Source organism: Panthera onca, chromosome D4, assembly GCF_046562875.1.
Source record: "Panthera onca isolate mPanOnc1 chromosome D4, mPanOnc1 haplotype 2, whole genome shotgun sequence".
Lineage (NCBI taxonomy): Eukaryota > Metazoa > Chordata > Mammalia > Carnivora > Felidae > Panthera > Panthera onca.
Genome location: NC_138351.1, coordinates 85948140 through 85956981, shown reverse-complemented (window position 1 = coordinate 85956981; position 8842 = coordinate 85948140).

The following is an 8842-nucleotide window of genomic DNA, read 5'->3' as shown; positions in this document are numbered from 1 at the left end:
GTTATATGTCCGACTCTTGGTTTCAGCTCAGGTCATGATCTCACGGTCTGTGAGTTTGAGCCCCACATCGGGCTCCGTGCTGACGGTGTGGAGCCTGCTTGACATTCTCTCTCCCTCTCTCTCTGCCCCTCCCCCGCTCACTCTCTCTGTTTCTCTCCCTCAAAAATAAATAAATAAACTTAAAAAAAATTAAAAAAACAAATTAAGGTAAAAATTTTTAAATGTTTTTTTATTTTTGAGAGAGACAGAGCAGGAGCTGGGGAAGGGACAGAGAGAGGGAGACGCAGAATCCGAAGCAGGCTCCAGGCTCCAACCTGTCAGCACAGAGCCCGACGCGGGGCTCGAACCCACAAGCCGCGAGATCATGACCTGAGCCGAAGCTGGACGCTTAACCGACTGAGCCACCCAGGCACCCCAAAACAAATTAAGTTTTTGAAACAGCATTATCGAGCTATAATTCACGTAAATCCTGGTGATCATTTGACAACGCCTGCATCCTCCCTCACTGCCTATGCCACTGTCCTGCTGAACAAAGTTCACCACCATGGCCCTTGTCAGAACTCTACCATGGCCCAGTGTCCACACAGAGACGCTCCTACCTGTGGGCTTCCTGTGCTCTGATGAGCCTGGAGCGGAAAGAGAGGTTGCTCCTCTGGGTTTTGCTTGGTTAGGGGACCCACAGCAGGTCTGCTTGGGAACACAAAAGGCTAGGGTCTAGTAAAGCAGGGCTTTCTTCCCCACGGCCCCCGTCCACCTCAGGGAGCAGTCACACTGCACACTGGCAGGAGAGCTGGGTCCATACCCGTGTCAAGACTGCCACACTGCCCTCCAGACCAGCCCCATCCTGCCCTCGCTTGCCTCTGCTGCTTCTTTTTTTTTTTAATTTTTTTTTTTTAATTTTTTTTTCAACGTTTTTTATTTATTTTTGGGACAGAGAGAGACAGAGCATGAACGGGGGAGGGGCAGAGAGAGAGGGAGACACAGAAGCGGAAACAGGCTCCAGGCTCCGAGCCATCAGCCCAGAGCCTGACACGGGGCTCGAACTCACAGACCGTGAGATCATGACCTGAGCCGAAGTCGGCCGCTTAACCGACTGCGCCACCCAGGCGCCCCCTTTTTTTTTTTTTTTTTTAATTTTTAATGTTTATTTATTTTTGAGAGACAGAGTGTGAGTGGGGGAGGGGCAGAGAGAGAGGGAGACACAGAATCCGAAGCAGGCTCCAGGCCCCGAGCTGTCGGCACAGAGCCCGATGCGGGGCTCGAACTCACAAGCGGTGAGATCATGACCCGAGCCGAAGTCGGGTGCCCAACTGACTGAGCCACCCAGGCGCCCCTCACCTCCACTTCTCAAGCCCCAGGCTGAGTCTGGCTCTTTTTCCCTTGGGGGCCCTCGGGTCCTATCACTGCTCCTCCCTGCCCCTGTGCTCCCATTGCCCAGCTCCCTTGTTCCCCCAGGTTGTCACATGTTTGAACCGACCACAGGTATGCCTCGCTTCCACCCCCGGGTGCTGGCTGGTCCTCAGTGGGCACAAATAGCTGCTGAACGGAAGTGTGTTGCTGAACTTGGATGTGGCTACCGCTCAGCTCCAGCTGGGTGCTCCATTCTTGACGCAGATGCAGAGCCGGGGGTCAGGGCGGACCTTACCTGCCCGGGGTCTCATGGCAAGTTATGATGGAGCCGGAATTGTGCCGTTTCTCTCTGACACCAAGTTTTGTGCTGGTTTCTGCTGTGTCTTCCAGGACCAGCCGTTTCCCTTCAGTTCCTGACACCCCAGGTCTGAGAGGCTCTGAACTGGGAGGCTGGGGGGTGAAGGGGTGTTCGGTGGGTGAGTGCTCAGTGCTCTGCAAGATGGGGAGTGGCGACTTCTCCCATCCACATGCCTGGATTCCGGTCCCCGCACACTCTGTCCCCAGGGCCAGCCGGGGGGTGTGGGGAGGATCCTCTCTCCCTTAAATCCCACTACCAGACCCAGCTTTCTGCCTCGGGGCTCCTGAGTTTGGAGGCCCTTCACCTGCCTCAGCCCCGGGGTGGTGTCAGGATGGGGTTGGATGGGAGGGAGACTGGGTTTTGACAGGCAGCTGGGCTCCCTGGGCTGCAGGCCTGGCCCCCTCCTCCCCGCCCCTCCCCAATCCCAGCTGGCTCCAGAAGGGAAGCGGGGGTGGGGGCAACTTCACAGGGAAACTTTTGTTCTTGCCCAGAACAGACACAGGCTGGGGACCTGGCTTCCCCTTGGCTGCCACGGAGACTGGGGCCACTTGAGTTCATGTTTATTTTCACAGCGTGGATTCCATGGAGATAATCGGCCCTGACAGGGAAACCCTGGTAGAGGGCTCGGGCCCCTGTGGAGTGCCTACTATGTGCTAGGCCCAATAGGCAGGGGCCGTTGAAATCCACAAAGCAGCCCCGGGCATTAGACACTGACCCACACGTGACTGAGGAGGAGGCCGCCAAGGTACAGAGAGGGAAGCCGCTCGGCCAGGGTCACACAGCCGGTTAGCAGAGGAGCGGAAGGGGCGGCTGCTGCTCCCTGGGCTCTTTGTACCTCGTGTCTGTGTTATAGGCAGAGGATCTCCGTCTCCCTGGGGCTTCCTGGAGTAAGTACTGCCTGGGGCTCCACACAGGCCAGGGTCTGGGAAACGGGGTGGATAAGAGCAGGGGTGTCTCTTCTGAGGGGCTCCCGTCCAAGCTGAGGTCTTGCGCAAGCAGCATTCCGTGGGCCTCAGTGTTCACCTCTGCGTAATGGGGTTAATAACAGTGTCTGTCTCGTCAGAGGTCTGTGCATATCGTTGAGGAGTAAAAACTCACTAATAACCACTATTTATGCTATTACTTGGCTAGTCTTCCATGTCACCCCGTTCTAAGCCCTCGGGCTCACCGTGGGCCCCAGGAGTCTTCTATAAGACTGTTAGTGCCTCTCGCAAATGGAAGCTTTTTTCTACCCAGGCCGTAAGGGATGTAAGGGGAGGGCTGACCCGTGTGTGCTGTTCTCTATTCACTTTTCCTGTTAGTTTATTTCACTTCTGAAATACATCTCGAAGCCACAAATAGATCCAATTCGCCAGGCCAGTTACGAGCACGCCAGTAAGGCCGGCGTCTGACGTGCGAGGACCCGAGGAAACGGCCGAATCAAAAACCAAACATGGAACCAATAAAATCTTTAACCTGACACTACAAACTTCCCACAGACTTCAGAGAAATACCTCCAGAAGTGCACGACCTTTTAGTTTCTCCCCAAGGCTACCTCCTCCTCCAGCGGGGTCTTTCTAAAATACAGATTTGACCTTGTCACTTCCCGGCTTTAAAACCCTTCGATAGCTCCTCATTATTTATTATTCTTATTCGCTAACATTTATCGCGGTCCTCTGCCCGCCAGGGTCCTGTGCCGAATGCCTTTCGTGCATTTGTTCCCGCGGGGCAGGGACCGTTGCTATCCTGGTCTCAGGGATGAGGGAACAGCCACGTGGGGGGACTGCAGGGTCACACAGCTGGTGAGTGGTGGGGCTGGGATGCAAACCCAGGTCAGTCTGAACGCAGAGCCTCTGCCTCCCCACCTCTCGGCTACATGCACCGCAGGATTCCTCCGCCTGCCCTTGACGAGCCCCACAGCCTGGTGCTGACATCCATCCCTCCGTCTCTTGCTGGGTTGACCCTCCCCTCTCGTCACTTCTGTCCCTGTCTCCATGCAGAAGCCCTACCACCCCCATGGGTGCCAGACCTCCACCTGGCGTTCTCTTCAGGGAGCTCCTTGCCTCCAGGAACCCACCAGCTCCTGTGATTTGAACTTCTGAGTCGATAGCAGTTCTTCAAGTGTCCCGTTTTGAAATAAAAATCCTCCTTGACCTTGAGCCTCCTGCTAGCTACCATCTTCTGTCTCTCTTTCCATTCCCTGCCAAGCTTTTAAAAGACCAGTGTATGCATTCAAAAAAGATTGGGGGGGGCACCTGGGTGGCTCAGTCGGTTAAGCGTCTGACTCTTGGTCTCGGCTCAGGTCATGATCTCACAGTTCGTGGGTTCAAGCCCAGCATCAGGCTCTGCGCCGATGGTGCGGGGCCTGCTCGGGATTCTTTGTCTCCCCGCTCCCCTGCCCCCCCCCCCCACCCCGGTCCCCTGCTTGCTTTCTCTCTCTCTCTCTTTCTCAAAATAAGTAAACATTAAAAAAATACCAGGGTATGGCCCTCGTCCTTGCCCACCTCCTCACTCACACCAGCCTCTCAGCTCTTGGCGCTCTGACACTTATCCCCATGCCTCCCCTGCAGTGACTTGTGGCCTCCACGTTGTCCAGCACATTTCTCAGGTCTTCACCTCACATCCTTAGCACATCTCTTCTCTGGGTCACCACCTTCTGGCTGCTCCTTCTCTATTTCTTGGCATCTCTTCCTTTGCTCCAAGTCCTAAATACTGGCATGCCCGAGTGTTCCAAACCAGGCCTACCACATTCCCTGCACTGCTCCGTCCCCCCTGGGAAATGTCAGCCACTGTGACCTTGGGGGGGATGGCCAAGCCTCCACCCCAGCTCTGGCTTCTCTCCAGAAAGGCATAGCCGACTGCCCGCTGGTGTCCCGGTGAGGACGTTTGCCCCACAGACTGAGGGCATCCCCGTCGGAGTTCCTCATGAGCCCTCCCCTCGGGCTGCCCCCTCACCAGGAGGTGAAATTAGAGCGTCTTCGAGACTTCTCTGTCCTCTTCATTCTCTACTCCTCTGGCCCCACACTGGGCCCCAAGTCCTGTTGATTCTACCTTGTGCACATCCTGGGTGGCCCCTTGTCCTCAGCATCCCCCCACCACTGCCCCGCTTCAGGCCACCGTATCCTCTGGCCCATCTCCAGCCTTCGCCTCTTCTCCCCACTGCATGCAGAGTGATCTTTCCCAAATGCAAATGTGACCTGGTTATATCCCTTCCGTGGCTCCCTGTGGCTCTCCCCGTGAAACTCACTTCCATCAAGCCCATCATGATGTGGCCCCTGGCAGCTTCTCCATCTCAGTTTCTCATTGGGGAATCTGGGATCAGTTCACTACCCTCTCTTGCCAATCTCCCACACTCGATATCCACATGAACTATGTGTAGACCCCCATCACTCGAGGCTTTCCTGCCTCCATGCCCTTGTAGAGCTGTTCCTTCTGTCTTCAACACCCTTCCTCTCTGGGCTTCCAGGCAGATTACTATTCATACCCAAGCGCCTTTTCCCTTTGATCCCCCGGAAGACACAGGTACCTCCTCTCTCACAGTCCCGCTGGAGCCTCTGCAGGCATCAATGAAAGTGAGTACTTATTATAATAGCCTTGTTGTATCTGTTTATCTCCCCCAGCCTCATGCTTCCACTAGGATTGGGAGTTACTTGAGGCCTAGATTCAGGGAGGATTTAACTCTGGGTCTCTAGTGCTCAGCCCAGGGTCTGGCATGGAGAAGGAGCTCAACAATATTTGTTGGGTTGCCTTCCATTCAGAAAAGAAAAAAAAAAGAAAAGAAAACTGGAGTGGAAGTTTGGAGGACCACCTGGGTAGAGCTGGGAGGGCCAACAACCAGGGGCCTCATGCCAGAACCAAACTCAGGGGTCTCTTGGGAGGTGTAATCTAACACCCCCCCTTCTCATTCCAGGGTGTGGAGAGTCCCACAGAGTCTTGGACTAGAACTGGGGCTCCAGCTTCCTGGATGAGTTCAGGAATCATCCCTCTTGGAGCCAGACGGTCCCTGGTCACAGCTTTATGACCTTGGGCGAGTCTCTTCACCTTTCCAAACCTGTTTCCCCACTTGCAGCTGGAGGATGGTAATTGCCACAGACCCGCACGGATTCCAATAAGGTAGCTAGACTAGTACCGACACCTAGTGGGTGCTCTTTCACATAGTCGTGCAGTCTTGGGGCCTCCCCACCAACCCCCGGGGGGGGGGGGGAATCTGTCCTGACAGAGGGTAATCATCAGTAATGGCAGCCGCTTTCATTTACCACTTGTACCAGCCACTATGCTCAGTGTTCTACCCGAATTATCCCATGCCCTCCTCCCATTTGCCAATGAGGAAACTCAGGTTCAGAGAGGTCAGGCTATTTGCCCAAGGTCACACAGGCAGTGACGGATGCTGGGATTTGAAAGCTGGCCAGGCTCTTAACAGCTGGTCTGGTCCGTGTGTCCTTCCAGGCCAGGATCGCCCAGACGGCTCCTGGTCCTGGTGAGGTTCAGCTTTCCTCCTAGTTCCCCCCAGCCAGGCAGCCTCTGCCCGCTCCCCCTCCCCACCTCCCCTCTGCCCACTGCTAGATCTGTTTAAACTAGCCGAGCAGGGTGAGGTGGGGAGGCCGCGGAGAAGGTACGGAGATGTTTGTTTTCCTTGGGGGTTTATATCAACATTGGTCTTGACATTTCGCCTGTTATTATGTGTGGTTCTTTAGAGGGTGAAATAATATTTTCTTTTGCTTGAGAAAAGGACAAAGTTCAGACAGAGCTCTTGGCCCCAAATGGATTTTCCTCCTTCTCTGCTTTCCATGTGCCATAGCTGCTCCGAGTCCTTGGAGTCGTCTCCACGGGGAGGCATCCTCCCTGGGCTGTGGATATCCCCGGCTTGCTGTGGACACCCGGGAGCGTCCCGGATTCGCTCCATGCTGCACACGCCATCCAGGGATGCCGTTTGGGGGTCACGCCTGCTGTGCTCTCCACGCACACATGTGGTCGAGGCTTCTGTGTGCCCTGGCTGTCCCGCGGTCCGTGTCCTTCCACGTTTGTTCGCCTTTCTTCCGATGCGCCGTGTCACTACACTCGCCGTGTCACCCCGGACTCACCCCGGGGGTGGTGCACACAGGTGTTGCTGACGGTGCGTGCAGCATACTGTAGGTGGATCCCAGAGGCTCAAGGGAGCCTCCTTGGATCTCACAGATGGTGCACCTTCACTGTGCCTGGAGACGTAGACATTCTCCCTGACGTCTGGAAAAAACCCCTGAGCTCCAGACACATCCTGGGCGTTTGAGCTGTGTGCAGCATGCTGGAGGGCAAACGTGTGCAGACACCGTCAGGGTCCCGGAGACCTCGTGTTGCTGGGTGTGTTCCCTCAGTGTGCCGTGGATAGATGGCTGTGATGAGGAGCACAGCCACGGTAGGGCCACCGCCCTGGATTGGCTTGCCACGGCCGCTGGGAGATAGTATACCCCGAACTAGGTGGCTTAAAACAGCAGAAATTTATCCCGTCACAGTTTTTGGAGACCAGAGGTCTGAAATCAAGGTGTCATCAAGATCGGTTCCTCCTCCTCCTCCTTCTTTTGTTTAAGTTTTATTTTCAAGTAATCTCTGCATCCAACGTGGGGCTCGAGCTCAAAACCCCAAGATCAAGAGTTGCATGTTCCTCGGATGGAGCCAGCCAGGCGCCCCAGGATTGGTTCCTTCTGAGGCCCCAGGGATCTGTTTCATGCCTCTCTCCTTGGGGTTGCCAGTAATTCTCAGCGCTCCTGGGCTCGTAGCTGCACCATTCTGGTCTCTGCCCCTGTCTGCACATGGCCCTCTCTCTCCGTGTGTCTTTTCTGGGTCTTTGCCCCTCTCCTTTTCTACAAAGACACCAGTCATTGGATTCAGTGTGTCCTCGGCTTAAGTAATCACATCTGCAAAAACCCTGTTTCCAAATAAAGTCACAGGCTATTGGACATGAGTTCGGGGTTCTAGTCACCCCAGCACGGTCCCCCCCCCCCCATTCCTTGATCTCTCTTTGCAAAGAAAAGAGTTGTTTAAAAATTTTTTTTCTTTAATGTTTACTTTTGAAAGAGAGAGAGAGAGGGAGAGAGAGAGAGGGAGAGAGAGAGAGAGAGAAAACGCGAGGCAGGGAGGGGCAGAGAGAGAGGGAGACACAGAATCTGAAGCAGGCTCCAGGCTCTGAGCTGTCAGCCCAGAGCCTGACGCGGGTCTCGAACTCATGAACCACGGGATCATGATGTGAGCTGAAGTCGGATGCTTAACTGACTGAGCCACCCAGGTGCCCCAGGAAGAATAGAGTTAAACCCTTTTTTGTACATTACCTCCTTTGGTCCTCTGGAAATCTAAAGAGGTCAGTGCTGCCCTCTATTTTGTAGTCGAGACAGCTGAGGCTCAGAAGGGGAGCTTCACTTTTCCTGGGATACACAGCCTCTCTAAGGGGGTCCGGACTTCAAACCCAGGATGGCCGGGGTCCTGCCGCCACACTGCCTATAGAGCAGGAGGCTGAGGACACATTCCATACATACTCCACATCCTCTAACTCAGGGCTTCTCTACTGTGGCTGCATTGACATTCGGGATGGAGTAGTTCTTTATTGTGAGGAACCGTCCTGTGCATTGGAGGATGAAGCATCCCTGGCCCGTACCCATTAGATGCCCGTAGAACCTCCCTCTAGCTGTGGTCACCAGAAATGCCTCTGGACATTGCCACATGTGCCCTGGGGGGGGGGGGCGGGGGGGCATTGCCCTCAGTAAGGAGCCACTGTTCTGGATTTATTCCTTTTGGGACAGATGTGGTCTGTCTGAGGGGACTGGGACCTGCCTCTTAGGTGTGACAGTGAAGGTTCAGGGTCATAAGTAGGGAGAACGACGAAGATGGTGGTGATGACAAAGCATGTGACAGGCGCCCCTGCGTGTGGCATCTTTTTTGGTCCCCACCCCCACCCTGAGGAGCAAGCTGCCAGGCCAGCGGATGAGATCGCAGAAGCTCAGCACCTGCAGTACCTGAGAAGCTTACCTTTGCCACTTTGCGCAAGAAAGTGTTGTCAACTCCCCCAGGCTGCTCCCTGGGGCCTGGTGACACTTCCTAATATCCCAGCTGTTTGGGAGCTCCAGGCTCCGGGGGCGGGGGGGGGGGTTATCTGCACCCAGAATCCCTCACAGTGCTCTCTGACTG